The following is a 22,580-nucleotide window of genomic DNA, read 5'->3' as shown; positions in this document are numbered from 1 at the left end:
TGCAGCCTACGAAAGCGGATATTCACGAGTTGTATTCGGGAAACCTGATTTGTTCCTCCGGTGTAGTGTTGGAAAAACATCACTCGATCAGAGTTGTTTATACGTGATATCAAACAATGATTCCGAATCACGGTATAGTACAATTATCTGGAGAAAACCTTAGGGATGAAGGCACATTCTGGAGTTGTTTATGTTTTCACTTTTGTTTCAGCCTTTTTAGCTGCTCTTGTAATTATGTTGACATCCATATTCCATTCAACTAGTAGCTTATAAAGAGTTCTTACTTGCTTGATAATTTGACATGCATTGTGTATCTTTTAACAGCATTTGAATGTTTGCACCGTTGTACATCAAATAATGTTACAAAGTTTAGGCTTAGTTGCAAAAAAAATTGGCATTAATTTTAGCTACAATTTTGAATCGGACATTAATGTGTGTGTGTTTTAATCTTATTATCCATTCCATACATTAAGAGCATTATATAATATATATATATATATATATATATATATAGATACATTTGACATTATATGCTTAAAAAAAACATAAGGTGTTTTTATATGCTTCTTAAAATAATGTAAAAATTTAACACTCCAAAAATCTTAAATCCCAACAATACTCTCCCCATTTGAAACTCCCACTCTCCCTCTAACTCTCATTCTCTCGTTTCTCTCTCTTTCTCTAACTCCCCAAACCAACGAAACCTGGCGAGCCCAACGAAACTCCCGACGAAACCCCACCGGACCCATCAATGAAACCTAGCGAGCCCAACAAAACCACCACCTCCGACGAAACACGAAGCCCAGACCTAAACCCACACCACCTCCGTCATCGTGAAACCAGATGAAAGAGAAATCGCGAAACCCCAACAAACAAAGACGATATCGTGAAACCAGATCACATCCAAATCGCAAAACCCCAAACCCACATCCGAAATCATAAAAAAAGGTATTTGTCTAAACTTTTTTTTTATTTTAATTGGGTTTTTTATTGTTTGTGCTTCATTGTAAAGAAATTTATTTGGTTTATGTTCACTTTTTATGATTTTGTTTGAATTTCATTGAAGCCCGTTTGAGTTTTGGGTTTTTAAACAATTAGCGACATATCGCGACATTATTCATGACATTTTGTGATTTCGTCTTAAAATGTTGTTAGTTTTTTTTTCTATGGGCGATGTTTTCATGACATGTTAGTTGTTTAGCGATGTATCACGATGTATGTCGCGATCTTATCGTAAAATATCGCAGAACACTGGGCTAGGTACCTGGGATTCTGTTTCGCGATGATTAGCGACATATTGCGATATATTTTACAATATTCATTTTATTGATTTTTAACAAAAATGCTTACAATTTTGCATATGGCTCCTGAACTTAAACTTCCAGTTTCCCAGCATTTCACAGGACGTCTTACCTATCGGGGTACAAATAGGTTTATATATATCAAAGCCAAGTTTACGAAGCTTGATTTGATTGATACGGTTAAGGCTAGCCCTTTTGGGTACTTTTCGGAAGCTAGAGAGTTGACTTTCTCAGGCGCTTTGGTCCACAACCTCCTCTTACGGAAAATAAAAGTAGATACTAAAAAGGAAGATGAGGTTTGGAATTTCATGTAAAGAAGAATGACATGAGATTCAGACGGATAGAGTTTGGACTTATTACCAGCTTACCTATGAGTAGTGCCCCTACAGAGGAGGAAATAGCCAAGTCCAACGACCATTTAGTTCAGACATATTTTGAAAGGAAGAGTTCTGTGCAGTTGGATTCACTTATGCTCCAACTTGAGAGGTGCGAAGTAAAGATGATGCCTACAAGTTTGGACTGGTCGCTTTCATTGAAGGTGTATTAGTATCAAAAGAGAATAATGTCCAAGTTTGGCCTGACATGTTAAAGTTTGTTAACGATCTTGAATTCTTTTTCAAGTATCCGTGGGGTGAGCATGCTTTTTGGAAGTTGATGGAGACATTGAATAAGGATATGCAACATTACAAGGATAATGTTGATAAGAAGAAGGGGAAGAAGATTGCTCAGGAGGCAAAGTACACTGTTAGTGGCTATGTACCTGCCTTTCAGTACTGGGCATACGAAACCATTGAGAAAGTGGGCAAGAAGTATGCTCAATGCAGCGCAACCAAGTTTCCCAGAATGGTAAATTAGAAACTCTGGAGGGCCAACAGAAACAAGATGTTAAGGCAACTGACATCGCACTATTGTTCAACAGTCAGGTATGTTTCTATTCTGTTCTGTAATATTTTTTTTGTTAATTCAGTAAAAATACTTGCTTAAAATATGAATTAGTTATTCGTGACTTGCTTCACGACGTTTAGTGATTTTATTCACGATATGTTGATTAATATTTTTGTTTTAATGTTGTGTTGATTCGCGACTTTATTTCCCAATATGTTTCGACAATTTGCAATTTTATTCGCAATGTAGGCATGTATGTATTGTTCAGACATGCTATCGACTTTTTTGCGACATGTTGTCGACTTCTCATTGTCACAACACATCATTGAATGTCGCAAAATGTCGTTAGATGTCTACATTAAATTTATTCTTAATATTATAGTAATTTTTTAAAAATCTTTCAAAAACTTAAGACCTAAATAAGTCAATTAATTTTTTTTATAATTTTAAAAAATATAACATATGTATTTATATTTTATGCAATAAACATAATTCTCCATTAAATTTAATTTCTAAGTTAGTTATTTTTTTCCTTGCATAAGTTAAAAATTTATAATTTTGTGTATTTAAACTTATTATATTAATTCTATCTCATAAAGAAATTTTATTTACACCCAAAAACTTATAAATAAACCTCTTCTCAATAATTTTTATTTTACATTAAATATATATTTCTAATTATATTAGGTTTTTTTTTTTAATTTTTCTTCCAAATTATTTTCTTAAAAAATATATCTATTAAGCAAAATAAATTATATTATAAATATTATTAAAAAAAAACTTAAAAAAAATATGTGAAATTTATTAGAAAAAAATAATTATACACGATTTAAAAAAAAATATATAAAAATAAAATTAAAATAAGCACTAAAATTAACACAAAATAATATGAGAAAAAAATATAAAATTATTAAAAGTGATTTTTTAAAAAATTATATTAAACTTGTTTTTTTAAAATATTAGGGTATACTATTTATTTTGTAGAGCGCAAATAGAACTCCCCTATCTCATATCAGGGGTGAAGCTATAAATAAAATTGAAGAGAGATGACTACATATTTTTATATCTTGTCCAAACTTTAAAATTTCAACAAGATTATAGAATTAGATATAATAAAATATATTTAATTATATTAAAATGACTTTTATGGAATAACATTTTATATTTTCATCTTACACAGTTTCTAAGTAATTCAAATCTAAACAATAATATTTTAGCTATTCTTCAAAAAAAAAAAAATAAATAAATAAATTAAGGTGCGGAATGTTGAACTTGTGACCTCTTTAACTTTTAAAATGATCTTCACTACTACATCAAACGATCTTACCTAATTTTGTTTGACCAGAAATATATTTGTATAAAGCCCTAAAAAAGACAAATCCTATCTTTTCTACTCCTAGAGAACCTTGTGTGTATCAAATTAAATATAGAAAAATATATAAACTTCAACTTGTATAAGCAAAAGTGTGTTTTTTTATTAAATAAAATAATAAATAAATCATTTTCTATGGATAGAAAAAATTTTGTATTTTTTTAAAAAGAAGTATTTTATAAATAACATAATATAAGTTATTTTGTAGAAAGAAAAATTATTATAGAAAATTATTAAAGAAAAAAATTTAAAGAATTAATAACAAAATGTTAATTGGAGAGAAATATTGAGATTGACCTAAATAATAGTGTATGTATAGTTGTAATTTAATATCATGTTAATTATATAATTTACTTAGTAAAAGCTCAAAAATATTATAAATGTTGATTGTAACTTATAATATACTAATGTTGTATCAGTTCTTATAGAAAATTTATATAATCTTATATATATTTATATAAGTCTTTAATTATTTTTTTATTTGTAGTATACTTCTTATATGTAAGTTCATGTGAGTCTATATATATGAGATACAAATGGACTACAGCAAAATTTATAAATATAATAAAATAATTAATTTAAAAGAGTTAAAAGAAGAGAATATTAAAATTTTTGTTTCTAATAAATTTTAATAAAAAAATAATTTATTAGCAAAAATCTATTAAATAAATTTTTTAAATATATTCTAATTAAATAAAGTATATTAAATTTCTAATTAAAATTTGGATACCATAATTTTTAAATTTCATAGAATTATAAAAATAGTAATCTGATTCCACGCAACAACTATAAATTATTTAAAAAGTCTAAATATCATCTCGAAAATAAAAAATATACTAAGGACATGAAATAAATTATACTGATATGTATAATTTATTATTTAATACTTTTAAAAAGATAAAGAATAATTTATTTGATATTTGAACATGTATCAGATGGCTGATGCTGGAATCAAGTACATTCCATCCAACACCTTTTCTTACTATGATCAGGTGTTGGACAACACTGCTATGCTTGGGGTTGTTCCCCCGAGATATGGTTGGAATGGCGGCGAGATTGGCTTTGATGGTTAGGGGTAATGCCATTGTTCCTGCTATGGAAATAACCAAGTGGTTTGACACCAACTAGTTAGTTTTTATTTATCTCTATTTTATTTTTTAGTTTTTCAAAAGCTATCAATAAGTTTGGTAACTTTGTTTGAATGAATGACTCAGCTAATGTTGTATATCTTCTTTGCGCAACCACTATATTGTCCCTGAATTGGGTCCGGATGTTAAGTTCTCTTATGCATCACACAAGGCAAGAATTTAAGGAAGCTAAAGCTGTAAGTATAAGTGTCTTACAAATTTCTCCATTCTTTTATGCCATCAACTTGTCTAAGAATTTGATAACATGAGGGGAAGTTCCGCAATAATATCTTCTGTTTGTTTGTTGGTAGTTCGTTATTAAAAGTTATTTTTAATTTGCTCTACAAATTAATTACATAAATCAGAGATACTTCTATTCTCATAATTTACAACTGTTGAATATTGATGATTACAGAAGATACTATTAAAGAATTCAAATACCCAATAAATACTTTCAATTAATAGGAGACACACACCTGAGTATTGATATGTGCACTAATTTTTTATAAAACATATGACATGTTTTTCACCCAGACATAATTAGCCATAATTATTTGAGGGTAGGATCCACTATGTTAAGAAGGTATGCCATGTCATTGTGAGTAAAATCTTGGTAAGTTACTTGTGTGCACATATCATTGCTTTCAATCTCTATATATATATATGTGTGTGTATATTTATGTGTTGTATTTTTTTCCCTTGCCTTGTGAGAAGACAAGATGAATTTGTGGAAACCCATGTCACATGTTGATAGAAAACATTGTTGCTTGTAAATATGTGTATTGTAATTTTCATTGTTGTTTCCTAACTTAAAGCTTGAGTTCAATGGTCAAGTCAGTTTCTTTTAATTTTTCCAGCTGAAACTGAAAGTACTATCAAGATTAATTACGGATTCTTTATTCTATAAATGTGTAGAGACATTAGAGAGAAGTTTAAAAGGAGACAAAAGGACTTTAAGTTTTTTTTAGAAAAAAATATTAAAGTAAAGAATACTCTATATTGCATTTGATTCTAAGATCTAACCAAACTTAGTAACGTTTTTCAATTTAATAATTTGTATAAGATGCTTAATTTCTTCTCATAATACTTGTCTTGCAGCTAGGATTAGATACTGTACCAGTTCTTGTTGGTCCAGTGTCTTACCTGTTGCCATCAAAGGTGTTGAGAATTCCTTCTCTCTTCTTTCCCCCATTGGAAATATTCTTCCAGTGTATAAGTAAGAATATCATATTTTTTATCAGACGTTACCTTTTTCAATGTTATCTTGTATTAAATCTTGTCAACCAAAAATGGTCTATGCTATGCAGGGAGGTTGTGGCTGAACTAAAGGCTGCTGGTGCCACTTGGATTCAGTTTGATGAGCCCACCCTTGTGAAGGATCTTGATTCTCACCAATTACTAGCATTTACTCATGCCTACTTAGAACTAGAGTTATCTTTGTCTGGTTTGAATGTTATAATTGAATCATATTTTGCTAATGTTCCTGCCGAGGCATACAAAACACTTACCTCTCTAAAGGGTGTAGCTGGTTATGGCTTTGACCTGGTCCGTGGAACAAAGACCCTTAATTTGATCGAGAGTGGATTCCTTCTGGAAAATACTTGTTTGCTGGAGTGGTAGATGGGCCAACGATCTTGCATCTTCCATCAGTACCCTAGAGGCACTTGAGGGTATTGTTGGGAAAGGTATTCTTTCTATAAGTTCTTTGGGTTGGTTTAGAATGTTAGTAATGTTCTAGAGGTTTACGTATTTTCTGCTATCTTTTACATGTTGTAGACAAGGTTGTTGTCTCTACATCCTGCTCTCTTCTACACATTGCAGTTGATCTTGTGAATGAGACTAAGTTAGCTGCGGAGATCAAGTCATGGCTTGCATTTACTGCTCAAAAAGTTGTTCAAGTAAATGCCTTGGCTAAGGCATTGTCTGGACACAAGGATGAGGTGCTTTTTTCTCCTTACGTATTATATTTGTTATTCAATATTTTTCCAGACATAGAAAATTATACTTAATAGGCTTTTTAATTTAGTTCCAAGCTTATTAATGAAATAATTTTTACATAATTTTATTATTTATTTAAATCTAACTAGGAAGAGCCTGTATGAAGAGGACTGCATATAATGTAATGATGAATGTTGCCGCTATCTTGTTGTGTCATGTGATGATCAGTCAAGCTTGGATTTTATTTTATGTAACTTTTTGTGTTGGCCTACTATATAATATACTAGTGAATATATTCAGTGTCTGATTTTTAATTTGTATCCAGGCTTTCTTTGCTGCCAATGCAGCAGCTCAAGCTTCAAGAAAATCTTCCCCTAGGGTAACAAATGAGCATGTCCAAAAATCAGTAAGTCTTTGTGAAATGTGAATAGATGTCCACTTCAACATCTCGTGTTGTATAGTTTTGATGTGATCATATTTTCCTTACTCTGGACTGCAATTCTTTGCTTTTAAAGGCTGCTGCTTTGAAGGGCTCTGACCACCGTCGAGAAACAAATGCGAGTGTCAGGCTGGATGCCCAGCAGAAAAAGTTGAGCCTTCCTGTTCTTCCAACTACCACAATTGGATCCTCCCTCAGATCATGGATCTCAGAAGAGTCCGTCGTGAATACGAGGCTAAAAAGTGAGTCCTGGCTAGCTAATTATTTGCTATAATTGTCCTAAAAATTTCGTCTAAACTAATTGAACTGTATTGGTGTATGATTTAGAATCTCCGAAGAAAATTATGTCAGTGCGATCAAGGAGGAGATTAACAAAGTTGTCAAGCTCCAAGAAGAGCTGGACATTGATGTATTTGTCCATGGGGAGCCAGAGGTGAGAATTAACCCAAAAAATTTATATAGTTTTTGCATATTTATTATTATTGAGATCTTATTACTGTTGTTTTGTCAATCAGAGGAATGATATGGTTGAGTACTTTGGAGAGCAATTATCTGGTTTTGCCTTCACTGTGAATGGGTGGGTTCAGTCTTATGGATCTCGCTGTGTCAAGCCACCTATCATCTATGGCGATGTCAGTCGCCCCAAGGCCATCACAGTCTTCTGGTCCTCATTAGCTCGGAGTTTGACTAGGCGCCCAATGAAAGGAATGCTCGCTAGTCCTATAACTATTTTGAATTGGTCTTTCATTAGAAATGATCAACCGAGGTAAGATACAAGTATAAATTAATTTTCTGCATATTTATCTTTTCTTTTTACTTTTTCCCTTATCAATGTCTTTTTGCTTTCAGGTCTAATACCTGCTATCAAATTGCTTTGGCCATTAAGGATAAAGTGTTGGAAAAGTTCTCATTACAAGAGAGAATAGGAGGATTACAATTAAAATACTCAAAATGCAAATAAAAGTATTTCATGAAGATTACAAGAAAGCTAGAGAAAAAGAAGAAGAATAACACACATAAAGCTTGACCAAGGCTCAAGAACCTTTGTCCTAAAAGTCATTTCCTCCCTCATATGGACACTTAGGGAAACTCTAGAAATGCTCTAAAGGATTTATCAAGCCTCATATGCTCAGCCTAGTGTCTAAGGATGAGCATATCCTCACAAGGTTCTAACCACAACAAATGGTTTTAACTACTTCTCTAACAAGTGAACAATATGACCTCTATTTATAGAGTTTTTCACTCCCATATGAACATGAATGACCACCATAAAGCCCTTGGATGTTACCAATTATAAATTGGGCATTTATAGTATTAAATGGGTGATTTTGAGGAGTTTTCGAATGTTGAAAGACTCAAAAACGTTTGTGCTTGTATGCTGATAAAACAGTAACTAGTTACTAGTTACCATTTTTTTTTTAGCTTTAGCCAATTCATTGCTTAATTTATGTATAACCGATGAGGAGAATCGGATGTTGGTGGAACTTCCAACCCCGGTGGAAATAAAGAAAGTTGTTTGGGAGTTGCTTGCGTTGAAATCCCCGGGTCCGGATGGTTTCCCTATAAAGTTTTTCAAGGACTACTGGGATATAGTGGGGAATCAAGTTACTCAAGCGATAACTTTGGCAAGGAGGTGAATCGTACTTTCATAGTTTTGATCCCTAAAAAGCTTCATGCCAGCCGTTTTGATGAGTTTAGATCGATTAGTCATTGTAACTCCACCTACAAAATTATTGCAAAAATCCTTGCTAATCGGTTAAGTGTGTTGCTTGATAAGATTGTTTCCCCGTTCCAATCGGCTTTTGTAAAGGGAAGATGGATAGCCGACAATTCTATTATTGCCAATGAAGTATTCCATGATATGAATAGGAAGGTGGGGAAAAAAGCTTTTGCAAGTATAAAGTGTGATATGTCGAAGGCGTACGATCGTATGGAATGGAGTTTTATTATAAAAGTCCTTAAGGGCTTTGGTTTTCATCCCCATTTCTGCAAAATGATAATGCATTTCCTGTCGTCGGTCCAGTATCAAGTTTTGCTCAATGGATGTCTCATCAAGGCTTTTGCTCCGAAGAGAGGGCTCAGACAGGGGGACCCGTTGTCCCCCTATCTCTTTATCCTTGGAGCGGAGGTTCTGTCCCGTTTATTCTCTAAAGCAGAGTCTGAAAGGAACCTGAGGGGATACTCGCTGAACAGAGAGGGAATCCCGATAACACACCTGATGTATGCTGACGACCTTCTTCTCTTTCTCGCGACTGATAAAGGTAATGTAGAAGGGACCCTGAAATCTCTTGATAAATACTGTAAATAGTCTGGTCAGAAGGTGAATATGCAGAAATCCAAGGTGTTCTTCTCTAACAACTGTTTAGGAGAGTGTCGTGAGGAGATACAGAGTTTGCTAGGCCTTGAGGAGATGGGGAGAGAAGAGAAATTCTTAGGCAATCCGCTCTTTTTCAAAGGCAATCGGAGCAGCGATTTTGATTTTATTCTTGACAAGATCTCGGGTAGACTTGAAGGTTGGAGAGCTCGTCTTTTATCTCAAGCTGCTAGAGGAACGCTAATCAAAAGTGTCCTTGCCTCTATCCCGATATATAGTATGTTGGTTTTCATCCTCCCGCGAAGAATTACCAACCAAATTGACGCGGTCCTGAGACGCTTTTGGTGGATGGAACAGAGCAAGGAGGGCCGTTTTCTGGCCTTGAAAGCTTGGGATTCATTATGTAAGCCTAAGCAATGTGGGGGTCTTGGGTTTAGGCGGGCCAGAGATGTTAATTTCAGCTTGATTGCCAAACTTGGTTGGTTGTTGGAAACGGACTCTAAGGCCCTCTGGACGCATGTTCTCGGCTCTAAGTACTGCAAATTCAATCGTTTTCTCTCGTCGAGTCTTCCTGGAAATGCCTCTGCGGTGGCTAGAGGGATTTGGTCTACGCAGGATTTTATTAGGGAGAATTGTGTTTAGGTGGTGGGCCAAGATTCGGATGTGAAAATATGGTTCCATAAATGGTCGTGTGGTGATCATATTGTTGTTGATTCGAGGGCAATAAACCCCCTTGTTGGTAGTAGCATGGGGATCCAGGATTTGGTGGATTCGATTGAGGATGGTTGGCATCGAGGGAAGGCAGTTTCAGCTTCAATCCAGTTATTGTTGGAAATTATTTTACCAGGATCTAGATTTACTAACAAGTATGTTGGATTAACAACCTAATATGAATTCTAAAACAATGAAAATAAACACATATAAAGTTAGAAAACCTTACAGTGGGTGCAGCGGAATAATATGACTCCTTCCGTTCAGATCTCTAGCCCTTGATCCCTTTCTGTAGCAGAGCATCACCAAGATCTGAACCTGGATCTTCTTTTCTCCTTCTTTGATGCAGAAATTCCATAGTCTTCCATACTATGATTGAGATACCACTTGATGTGTGTGGGCACTACTCATCTCACAAGGATTTCGAAATTTCTCTCTATTTTTCTCTCTTAATTTCGTGGCTTATTATGCATACAAGAGAAGAGAACAAGGTTGCTTTATATAGGGAAAAGGGAGAGCACAACTTTCCAAATAAACAGTTTCCTCTTTTACTGTGTAATCAATTAACTGCCTTATTTAGTATGATCCACCACTTTCCTATTATAGCTAGGCTTTGATTAGCAATTACATGACAATTAAAAAATAAAAATAATAATTGGGAAACACAAAGGGAGTGCTCGGCCATAGAGGGAATATGGGCCTCACTTGGATTTTGCAGTTTCCTCAATTTTATTTCTATTTCTCCAAAAATGCCACTTTTCCAATTCTAATCATTTAAATGCCAAAACTAATTATTTAATAACTAAAATAGATTATTAAATAATATTGTCATTTAAAATAATTATTAATTAGACATACAAAGTCTCTTAATTAATAATTAAACCTAGAAACCCTTTTCTTTACGATCTGATCCTTAAACTGTGAGAATTCATAGAGTAGACATAGTCTAACTTTTAGAATTATAATTGATTAATTAAAATCAATTAACTGAGTCTTACAAACAGTATGGCCTCAACTAGTATGGGGACCATGGGTCTATATAACCGAGCTTCCAATAAGTCGAACCGAATTTACCAAGTAAATTCCCTAACTTATTAATTCCTCATTGAATCCACACTTAGAACTTGGAATTGCACTCTCAGTCATATAGAAACGCTCTATATGTTCCACGATATAGACACGTCATTAGTTATCCATTGTTATAACCCTAATGTGATCAATGATCCTCTATATAGATGATTTACACTGTACAGGGATTAAATTACCGTAACACCCTACAATGTATTTTATCCTTAAAACACTTAACCCTGTATAAATGATATTTCACCTAAGTGAAATGAGATCTCCACCATTTATCTTCGTTTGGTTAAGCTCGAAGGAAATCATCCTTTACTTCTATTTGCCAAATAGAAGCTATAGATTCCATATTTATGTTAGCGCTCCCCCACTCAATTGCATTACCGTGTTCCCAAAATGTACGTATCACTCTGATACAAAACTAGGCTTAACTAACAAATCAAAGAACACGAGTAACACTCTTGAAATTGAGCCTAACCATATCAGGATTTCGATCATGTGATCTAGGATCAACAGTTGATATTGAATTGAATAGATATTACAGTAAATTTCAACATATCTAATCAAAGTTCAATATCGGTCCATTCCAATGCATACTCCATGCATCCGATACTGGTAAACTTTGCCAATGTCCTGAAAAGGACATAACACTTTTCCAAGGTGTAAGAATACCTATCGCTGATTATACCATGTCAGTCTAAATCCAGTGTTCTGACAAATCAGGGAATAAACTTTTGAACATATAATAAAGATTATATTCCACTGTGCTGACAACACTATAATCTTTAACCAACTCATATGTTCTGGACTAAAAAAGAATTCATACATTATATACATATAATCATGAAATAAATCATGTGAACCATGCAACATAAAATGTTATTTCTGATCTTTATTAATAAGTAAATCTGATTATATGAAAGGAGTTTTATTTAGGGCATAAAACCCAACAAACTCCCACTTGCACTAATATAAAATAAAAAGTGCATTTCAAATAATCATTAACACCTTGATATACCAATCAAGTGTAATAGTAGTATACTCCTCGTAATGGGATCTGACAGGTTGAATTAAACACAACCTCTTCTCCACCACTACTCTTCCTTAATCACAAAATCCTTGATAATGTGAAATTCGTCTCTATATGTCTACTCTTTTGGGATACTGGATTCTATACTTTTGGGCGACTACTCTTTTGTTATTCAGGAAGTAACCCTAGTAGTTAAGGCAAGTTGGAACACTGCCACAAAAGTATAGAACTTTCCTTAGACTGAATAAGTATCTTTCCTACAACTTTTAACATTCAGTCTCTCTCTGGTAGACCAAGAGATTTTAGATAGGTTTTTACACTTTTCCAAAATCGCTACTCCACCCCCAAAGTAATCACCATCTCATCAGCTGACTTTCTAGCACAAAGGCAAGTCTTGAAATCTGATGTGGTGTAGTCTAAGAGTTTCAAAACCACCCTTATTGACTAACATATAGTTCCTCTTCTTAATCTTAAAATTTACTTGATTGTCTTCCAATGTTCTTCTCCTGCATTAATCTGATACCTACTCATTACTCCCACTCAACAGCAGGTGTCTGGTCTAAGGCATACTAAAGCATATCTGAGACCTCTCACTGTTGATTTAAGAAATTCTTTCATGGCTTTATCTTCTCTGGAATAGTTGAAACTTTTCCTTAGATAAATAAAATCTATATCTAAGAAGTTGTGAAGCTTCTATAGATTGCCATTGGAAAGAAAAATGCTCCAGCATCTTACTAAAGTAAGTTGCTTGCATTAGAGTAAGTAATTACCAGGTATACCACAAGCCATAGGTTTATATAAACTCAAACCTATAATACTAGGACAGGAAGTTTTGTTAAGTCCATTGAATAGACTTATTAATGAAAATTCCCTTTCATGTCCTTGTAATAGAAAACTTTAGGTTACTCCATGTGAATGGATCAAACCATAGTTCTATTGGCTTTCTTCTTAGTTTCTTATCTTGACAATCCATTACTTGTTTAAACTCACAATGGATTTTAATCACTAGTGTCTTCCAAGTTATAAGAAGGTGAGTTCCTAGAAACTCTCCCACTACAACAAGGTACCGTGAACTATGTCAAAGAAAACTAAATGGTATAGACCTCTTCAGTTGTGTTAAGACAACAGAGGCAGTGGGATCATCTTGTAACGAATAACATGATAGAACACTTATGGAATCAAGAAAAAATATCTCCTTTATTTGCTACTTTATTTTCAGACTTAGTCATTTTCTTAGAAAAGTAGTATTTGTTTAAACAAACACTTTCTTATCTGATGACTATGGGATGCTCCACCCCTAATCACTTAGAATAGCTAACAAACATGCAAAACAGGGTTAGCAGTTCTAGCTTTTCTTAAGATTTCGATTAGGTCATCCATGAATCTAGTAATGATTTACATAAAGTATACAACCATTGCATCATTCTGAAATTATATTACCATAGAAGGATTTAGGCAATGACTAGTAACTAATCATCAATATGCAACTTGAATTTCTGGGAAGGTAAGTTTGGATATAATTCAAAATCAAATTAATGATCTTTGAACTGCATATCTACTAACTTTTTCTCCACCCCTATCAGTTCGCAAGATCTTTAACCACTTACCTTCACCATTGCTAGAAATTCATGAAATTTTTCAAACATTTCAAATTTCCTTTGCATAAGGTAAAATCTAGAGTGATCGTTTTAAGAATACAACGAAAACTCATATCCACCCCTGAATGTACATCCATCTACGAATGAGATGATTATACTTTCAGTGGATATAGGCATATTAACTCTTTGCAGAGAATGATCTTGTCAAAATCACTATGACCAAGATACAAATGCCATAGATTTATAAAATATGTGGTTGTATCTTTTGATGACTTAAGTTTAGCTACATCAAAGAGTTCTTAGAATAGTGCAAGTGGATTCTGGTCACAGAATACTAAACTCATACAGTTTAAATCCATTGATAGAAAATGGTTATGAAACACTTGTGAAAGTGTAACTATATAATTAGTAATTCTTTCTTGGACCACCACTACTAATCTAACTCTATGATTTGCCAATACAAGTAGGAGATATTTAAGATTGAGGATTTATATCATTTAGGGATAGAATTCCGGGAATATAATCATATGCGTCATCTAATTTCTTAAGAGAAAATAAGACTTTATATGATTTATAGACCATTCATCCAATGATATGTCTTTAAGCTGATTCGAAATGAATAAGCTAAGAGGAATTAGGATAATTTCGTTTTAAATAAGAATCCAACGATGCTCCGATTAGCGAGAGTCAAAGTAATCTTATTTATACAATCTTCTTGTTTCATATTGTAAAATATTAGTCTAGGGTGTCATCAATTGATGAACAGTTAGATGTTGCATATACAATATTTATCTTTCGAGATCTAACACTATTACGTTAGTCTAATGGTGAAAATCCATTAGGGATTTATCTCATTAGAAAAACAAATCAAGTTAGACCAACAATGAAGATTCGAAATTAAACTACAATTTAATAACAGAAAATAACATGGTTCAATACAAATTCATACACAATTCAGAAATTATGAAGCACATAGCAAATAGGAATGACAAGTGAAAATACTAAAACATACAATCCTAAATAATTTCCAAGGTTTTCAACAAACTGATATCAGTGTCCCGTTTAGGCGAGAGTCAAAGCTACCATTCATTGAATAGAGTTGTCAGCTCATCTAAAATGTCAAACATTCTAGCAACCTTTTATTCAATCAAGATGTGAATCCGCGTTGTCCCGTTTAGGCGAGAGTCAAGGCTATTCTATCTTAGGAGCTTCCACCATTGTTTCATATTCTTGCAAGTCTTATACAGTCGCCACCATTAGGGTGGTCATAAACTATATAAAAAAACTTACAAGATTACTTATCTTTCGAGATTAAACGGTGCTAACTTGCTAATGAACGTTCCTCCATTAGGGAGGATTACTCACTAAAACAATAGCTATGTAAAACCAACAATGGAGATCGAATATCCTTATAATAATAAAGCTCATTATTTAATGAAGGGTTGTATTTTCTTCTAATATTTATTTTAATCCATTTATTTTAAATATATATTTATTTAATTAAAATTTCCAATTTAGAATGAAAAATTCCAAATATAAATTTTAATTTAATATTTATAAATTATACTTAGATGGATATGAAAATAACGTGAATTATTTCCATCTTAGTAATAATTTCCATAAATATTTAGAAAATTATTCAATTTAAGTTGTTTCAAAATTAATTTGAATTAATTTACAACTCAAATTTAATTTTCTATAAATATATATTGCATTTCGAAAATGCTTTAAAATAAAATAAAAATAAATCCTGGAAAATTACTCTAATTTTATGTTGGCCCAAAATTAATAAAAATTAATTTTCAACAAAAAATATAATTTCCCTATTTAATTAAATATCTAAGAAAAATTTCAAATATTTAAGTATCATGATTAAAAAAAAATCAACTTAAATATTAATTTTCTATTTAATTAAATACACTAGAAAAATACTTCAAGCAAAACAGATAATATCTATCTAGACTTTCACAGACTAATTAATCCAATTTCTAATTATAATATATTTTAGTTCATTTATTTTAATTAAACATTAAATGAAAAAGTCATTGATTTAAGTTGGTCCAAAATTAAATAAATAATTTTCAACTTTAATCTATTTTTCAAATAAAATTCGAAATTTCTAAATTAAAGAAATGTAATTTCGAAAATTGGGAAATGATTAATAAAATAAAATAAAATATATTCTGAAAATTATTCAAACTTAAGTTATTCTGAAATAAGATTTCAAACTTCAAATAATTTTCAACTTTAATTAAATAACATGAAAATAGCAATATTAAAGTATCATGATGAAAATCAACTTAGATATTGAAATTTTCAATTTAATTAAATGTATTAAATTCAAGAATCAAATAATTAAGTAAAGAGGAAACTTAATTATTAATTCTAGTTTAATACTGGGAAAATATTCTAAACTTAGATTGTACCAAAATTAATTATGAGACAACTAATTTCACAATCAATGATATTTTCCTATTTAATATTAGAAATAATAACTAGTACTAGAAATAACTATCTAGAATATATCATTGACTAAGTGTTTTTCTAAAATTAACTTTAAAATATTACAATGAAAAATAAATTTCATATATTTTAAAAGTTAATTATGTTGCTAATTCAATTTTAATTAGGTTAGACTAATATAATTAACCTAATACAATTATTTAAATAAGGCAAATGGGCCTTCACAATTGGGGTAGTTCATGTGAGGGGGAGCTGGGTTCAGTATGTCGTACCCACTTCTATGGCCCCCAACTCTCACACAAGGCCCAAAAGAGAGGAATTTAACCTTAAAATAAACAATTGTTATTCATTGAATAAGCCCAAATCTAATTGGGCCTAAATAAATTTCCTTATGTCAAAATTTATTTTAGCAACCTAGTCCATTTACTTAGTAAAAACTTAAATGGGCTTCCTATATGCATCTAAGCCCGAAAGCAAACATATAGGCTCACACAGGTCAAATGATTTGGATGGACCCTATCATGTTACTAGGTTTACACAGATGAAAGAAGTACAAAATTTACCTGTTACAAATTATTTATAAGATCTATCGTCAATTGGACTATGATTAAAATCAGATCATTGGATCATGATCTGTCAACAAGTTAATCATAACTATTTAGATCAGATAAATAATAGGTTTGTTAAAAAGTTTTGAATAAACAATATAAACAAACATTGTCCATGTAACAGATGTGAATCAAGATATTAATATAATTAAATTATTATTCTTAAACTAACCAAATAAAGGAAACTAATTTTAAAATATCTAGGTTTATTTGAATCAAATTAAATTAAATATCTAATAAGATCAATGATTTGAAAGGAAAGAATCTCCAATATCACTTTCAGATCTTATAATTTAATAAAATAAACCAATTTTAAAATAGATTTGGTTAAATAATAATTACCATAATTATATGTCAAAATATCTCAAATTAAGCAATATTCAAATCTTTACAAAAATATCTATGTTATTTAAATATTTAAGATATGATTTATAAATTTCTAATAAGAAAAAAATGATATATATAGAAAAAATATCATTTTTATACTTATAATTTATAAATAATTAAATATTTAACAAAATAACAAATTTTTGAATTTGAAAACATTATGGTAAGTATATCTATAAAAATATCTATGTTAATTTCAAATTTATTAATTATTTAATTTGCCATATAAGATAATTTTAATATAATATTTTAAATAAAAAGACAAAGTTATCTTTTAATTTAAAATATCTTAAATATCAAAATATCTAATCTTATAATTAAATAATAAATAAATATTAAAGAAGTTAAAAAATTTTTAAATCTGACCATAATAGGAAATATTTAAAAATTGGAAACAATCCAAAATAGAAATATTTAAAATTGGAAAAATTCCAAATTGAAAATATTTAAAATTGGAAACATTTCAATTTAGAAATATTTAAAAAAGGAAAAATGAATTTTTGGGAAACAAACCCATGAAAAAATTGGATTTTTGGGAAAAGAATCCCAAAAATCGCAATTTTGGGTTTTTGCTGCCAGTAGGCTGCAAGTGCAGCCAAAATAGGCTGCATGACACCCTATACGCGCGCGGAGCAGGTGGTGACGCCGAGAAAACTCGACGCTTGCAGGGACTTCGACCGAGAAGCCTCGGTCAACTGCAGGGTGCACGCCCAGACTTACGCGCGCGGATGGAAAGGCTGATCCGAGGGTCTGGTGTGCATGAGCACCACCCTTGACTGCCTTGAATCCCGATTTTCAAAAATTCATATCTTTCTCAATTTTTATCGGAATCGAGTTCCGTAAAAAAAAATTGCTTAATTTTTCACAAGGAATCCAAATAAAATATTTTCAAAAATTGAAAAAATATTTTTCATGGAAAACGAAACTGTACAACATAAACATTCATCAAACAACACATAAACCAACATGAAACCATCCAAATCAACACAGAACATATCAATCATCGTTTTAATTCATATTACATGAAAGTAAATCATTACCATGGCTCTGGTGCCAGTTGTTGGAAATTATTTTACTAGGATCTAGATTTACTAACAAGTATGTTGGATTAACAACCTAATATGAATTCTAAAACAATGAAAATAAACACATATAAAGTTAGAAAACCTTACAGTGGGTGCAGCGGAATAATATGACTCCTTCCGTTCAGATCTCTAGCCCTTGATTCCTTTCTGTAGCAGAGCATCACTAAGATCTGAACCTGGATCTTCTTTTCTCCTTCTTTGATGCAGAAATTCCATAGTCTTCCATACTATGATTGAGATACCACTTGATGTGTGTGGGCACTACTCATCTCACAAGGATTTCGAAATTTCTCTCTATTTTTCTCTCTTAATTTCGTGGCTTATTATGCATACAAGAGAAGAGAACAAGGTTGCTTTATATAGGGAAAAGGGAGAGCACAACTTTCCAAATAAACAGTTTCCTCTTTTACTGTGTAATCAATTAACTGCCTTATTTAGTGTGATCCACCACTTTCCTATTATAGCTAGGCTTTGATTAGCAATTACATGAAAATTAAAAAATAAAAATAATAATTGGGAAACACAAAGGGAGTGCTCGGCCATAGAGGGAATATGGGCCTCACTTGGATTTTGCAGTTTCCTCAATTTTATTTCTATTTCTCCAAAAATGTCACTTTTCCAATTCTAATCATTTAAATGCCAAAACTAATTATTTAATAACTAAAATAGATTATTAAATAATATTGTCATTTAAAATAATTATTAATTAGACATACAAAGTCTCTTAATTAATAATTAAACCTAGAAACCCTTTTCTTTACGATCTGATCCTTAAACTGTGAGAATTCATAAAGTAGACATAGTCTAACTTTTAGAATTATAATTGATTAATTAAAATCAATTAACTGAGTCTTACAAGCAGTATGGCCTCAACTAGTATGGGGACCATGGGTCTATATAACCGAGCTTCCAATAAGTCGAACCGAATTTACCAAGTAAATTCCCTAACTTATTAATTCCTCATTGAATCCACACTTAGAACTTGGAATTGCACTCTCAGTCATATAGAAACGCTCTATATGTTCCACGATATAGACACGTCATTAGTTATCTATTGTTATAACCCTAATGTGATCAATGATCCTCTATATAGATGATTTACACTGTACAGGGATTAAATTACCGTAACACCCTACAATGTATTTTATCCTTAAAACACTTAACCCTGTATAAATGATATTTCACCTAAGTGAAATGAGATCTCCACCATTTATCTTCGTTTGGTTAAGCTCGAAGGAAATCATCCTTTACTTCTATTTGCCAAATAGAAGCTATAGATTCCATATTTATGTTAGCGCTCCCCCACTCAATTGCATTATCGTGTTCCCAAAATGTACGTATCACCCTGATACAAAACTAGGCTTAACTAACAAATCAAAGAACACGAGTAACACTCTTGAAATTGAGCCTAACCATATCAGGATTTCAATCATGTGATCTAGGATCAACAGTTGATATTGAATTGAATAGATATTACGGTAAATTTCAACATATCTAATCAAAGTTCAATATCGGTCCATTCCAATGCATACTCCATGCATCCGATACTGGTAAACTTTGCCAATGTCCTGGAAAGGACATAACACTTTTCCAAGGTGTAAGAATACCTATCGCTGATTATACCATGTCAGTCTAAATCCAGTGTTCTGACAAATCAGGGAATAAACTTTTGAACATATAATAAAGATTATATTCCACTGTGCTGACAACACTATAATCTTTAACCAACTCATATGTTCTGGACTTAAAAAGAATTCATACATTATATACATATAATCATGAAATAAATCATGTGAACCATGCAACATAAAATGTTATTTCTGATCTTTATTAATAAGTAAATCTGATTATATGAAAGGAGTTTTATTTAGGGCATAAAACCCAACAGTTATTTCCTCTAACATTCTAAAGGTGAACAGAGAGTTGCTTCCGGCAAAGGACACAGCTTGTTGGAACTCTTCTTTGAACGGCAAATTCTCTCTAAAAGTTGCTTATTGGTCTCTTAACAAAGAGAGGTTTGAGGAGAAGGATGTATTGAGTTCTAAAATTTGGAAGTTAAAGGTCCATGAGCGCGTTAAGCTGTTCTTGTGGAAATTATGTCATGACGTTCTTCCTTTTGGGTCCAAATTGTAGAATATTTTTGGGAATGCTCCTGGTGTTTGTATGCTTTGTGGGCATGATGATGGGGATACGGTAAGACATTTTATCTCCCTCTGTCCTGTAACGCGTTCCCTCTGGTTTTCTACCCATTGGAGTATTCGATTGGAGGTCCTTCAGAGTTGAATGGCAGGGAGGTGGTGAGTCGGTTGATATCACCGCCTTTCTTCAATGCATTGTCGCAGACCGATGCCTGTGAATTCACTGTTTATGGTGCTATGTTGTACTACAAACTGTGGAATCACCGTAATGATATGTATCATCGCGGAGTCCCTTTGGAGTTGGATAAGTTAAATCGCCAGATTAAGGAGTTGGCTTCGGAGAGTCTTAATCTGGCTGCTGGTGTTGATATGCAAGTGGGGGGGAGAAGCGAAACGGGGGAGTATCACTGAGGTTTACCAGGATGATGAAAGGTGAAGGGATATGTGGATTGTGCTTTGGTTAAGGAGGTTGGAGTCGTGGCTTCTGTTTTCTTTGATGAAGCAGGGAACTTAGTTGCTTTTGTGGCGAAAAAAGTTCACGTGCTCTCGGCTTTCCAGGGGGAATTGGAAGCTCTGGCTTTCGGGGTGGCTCTTGCGAAGGAACTCCATCTTGGTGGTGTGGACTTTTCTTCGGACTGTCAGCAGCTGGTGCAAGCCTTGATTGTGGGCTCTTCTCCTGTTTGGTTTCTTACGCTTTCTTTTAATGAGCTTTACCATGCTCTTGTTGCGAACGATAGTCATGTTGTTTGGATTTCTCGTGTTTTTAATAAGGCTGCTCACTCCCTTGCGAGGTGGGGTTTGTCCCATCCTTGTAACGGTCTGTTGAGATTTTGGGAGGTGAGTCCCCACGTGCTCACCAATTTTTTCGTTTCTGCTTAATGAAGTTTGGTTATTTAGCAAAAAAAAAAAAGTCTCCAACAGCTATATTTTTAATAGCTATCATTCATTCACATTCATAAACAATTAGTAACATCTTTTACTAATTTAAGAGTAAAAAAGAGATGAGAGTTACATATTTAAGTGATCATCAAATTTAAAGGATTTTGCAACTCCTATTTTGTGATCATTCTACACATTTTGTAACTCCATAATGTATGTTACAATTTGACAAAATTAATACTTTGTCACACTTAATTATTTAATCTAAATATTATATTATATAAAATAATATAACATGAAGTTGAGGATCTTGAAAAGGCTGGAATTACTGTTATCTAGATTGATGAGGCTGCTTTAAGAGAAGGTTTACCTCTTACGAAGTCCGAGGAGGCTTTCTATCTTGATTGGGTCATTCACTCCTTCAGAATCACCAACTGTGGTGTCCAAGATACTTCTCAAGTTCACTGGTCTATTTTACATGAAGTTCTGTGATTTGTATCCTAAGATAAAAGCTACTTCTAGTTTTACCTACTTTTAAAAATATAGGGAGATTTTGAGAAAATTCAATCAATGTTTCAAATGTAAAGAGTCGCGTCTGGTTGCCTAAATTATTTTCTTCAACAGATTCACACCCACATGTGCTACTCAAATTTCAATGACATCATCCACACGATAATCAACATGGACATTGATTTGATTACCATCGAGAACTCAAGATCTGATGAGAAGCTTCTGTCTGTGTTTCGCGAGGGAGTGAAGTATGGCGCTGGCATTGGCCCTGGTGTGTATGACATCCACTCGCCAAGTATCCCATCCGCAGAAGAAATCACTGACCGGATCAACAAGATGCTTGTTGTCTTGGAGACTAACATCCTGTGGGTCAACCCTAATTGCGGACTCAAGACTCGCAAATATACTGAAGTGAAGCCTGCCCTTAGCAACACGATTGCTGCTGCCAAGCTTCTCCGCTCCCATCTGGCCAGTGCTAAGTGAGCTCGTTTTTTGCCATTGTCTAGTAATGATAAGTAATATTTGGGTAGCCTTTTTCCTTGAGAAAGGGAATTTTTCTACTCATGCTCGAATAATCTATCAACCATTTTAAATTTGGTTGATGTTTTTCTCTTGCAGTAAATGTAGAAGTTTTTGAAATGATCAGTGGAGAGCCTTTATGTTGCATTTGATCATAAATCCTCTTGTATCTGTTTTATCCTTACATATTTCCACATGG

The 22,580-nt window shown here is 32.6% G+C and overlaps 1 pseudogene; it reads left to right on the top strand.

Moving 5' to 3' along the window:
- The first annotated feature begins 1,671 nt into the window (after positions 1–1,671).
- On the top strand, positions 1,672–22,345 carry LOC115720711 (5-methyltetrahydropteroyltriglutamate--homocysteine methyltransferase-like; annotated as a pseudogene).
- Positions 22,346–22,580: the final 235 nt, after the last annotated feature.

The sequence above is a fragment of the Cannabis sativa genome, chromosome X, assembly GCF_029168945.1.
Source record: "Cannabis sativa cultivar Pink pepper isolate KNU-18-1 chromosome X, ASM2916894v1, whole genome shotgun sequence".
In the NCBI taxonomy this organism is placed as follows: domain Eukaryota; kingdom Viridiplantae; phylum Streptophyta; class Magnoliopsida; order Rosales; family Cannabaceae; genus Cannabis; species Cannabis sativa.
Note: the sequence above shows the minus strand (reverse complement) of the source record. Positions and strands in the feature narration are given on the sequence as shown.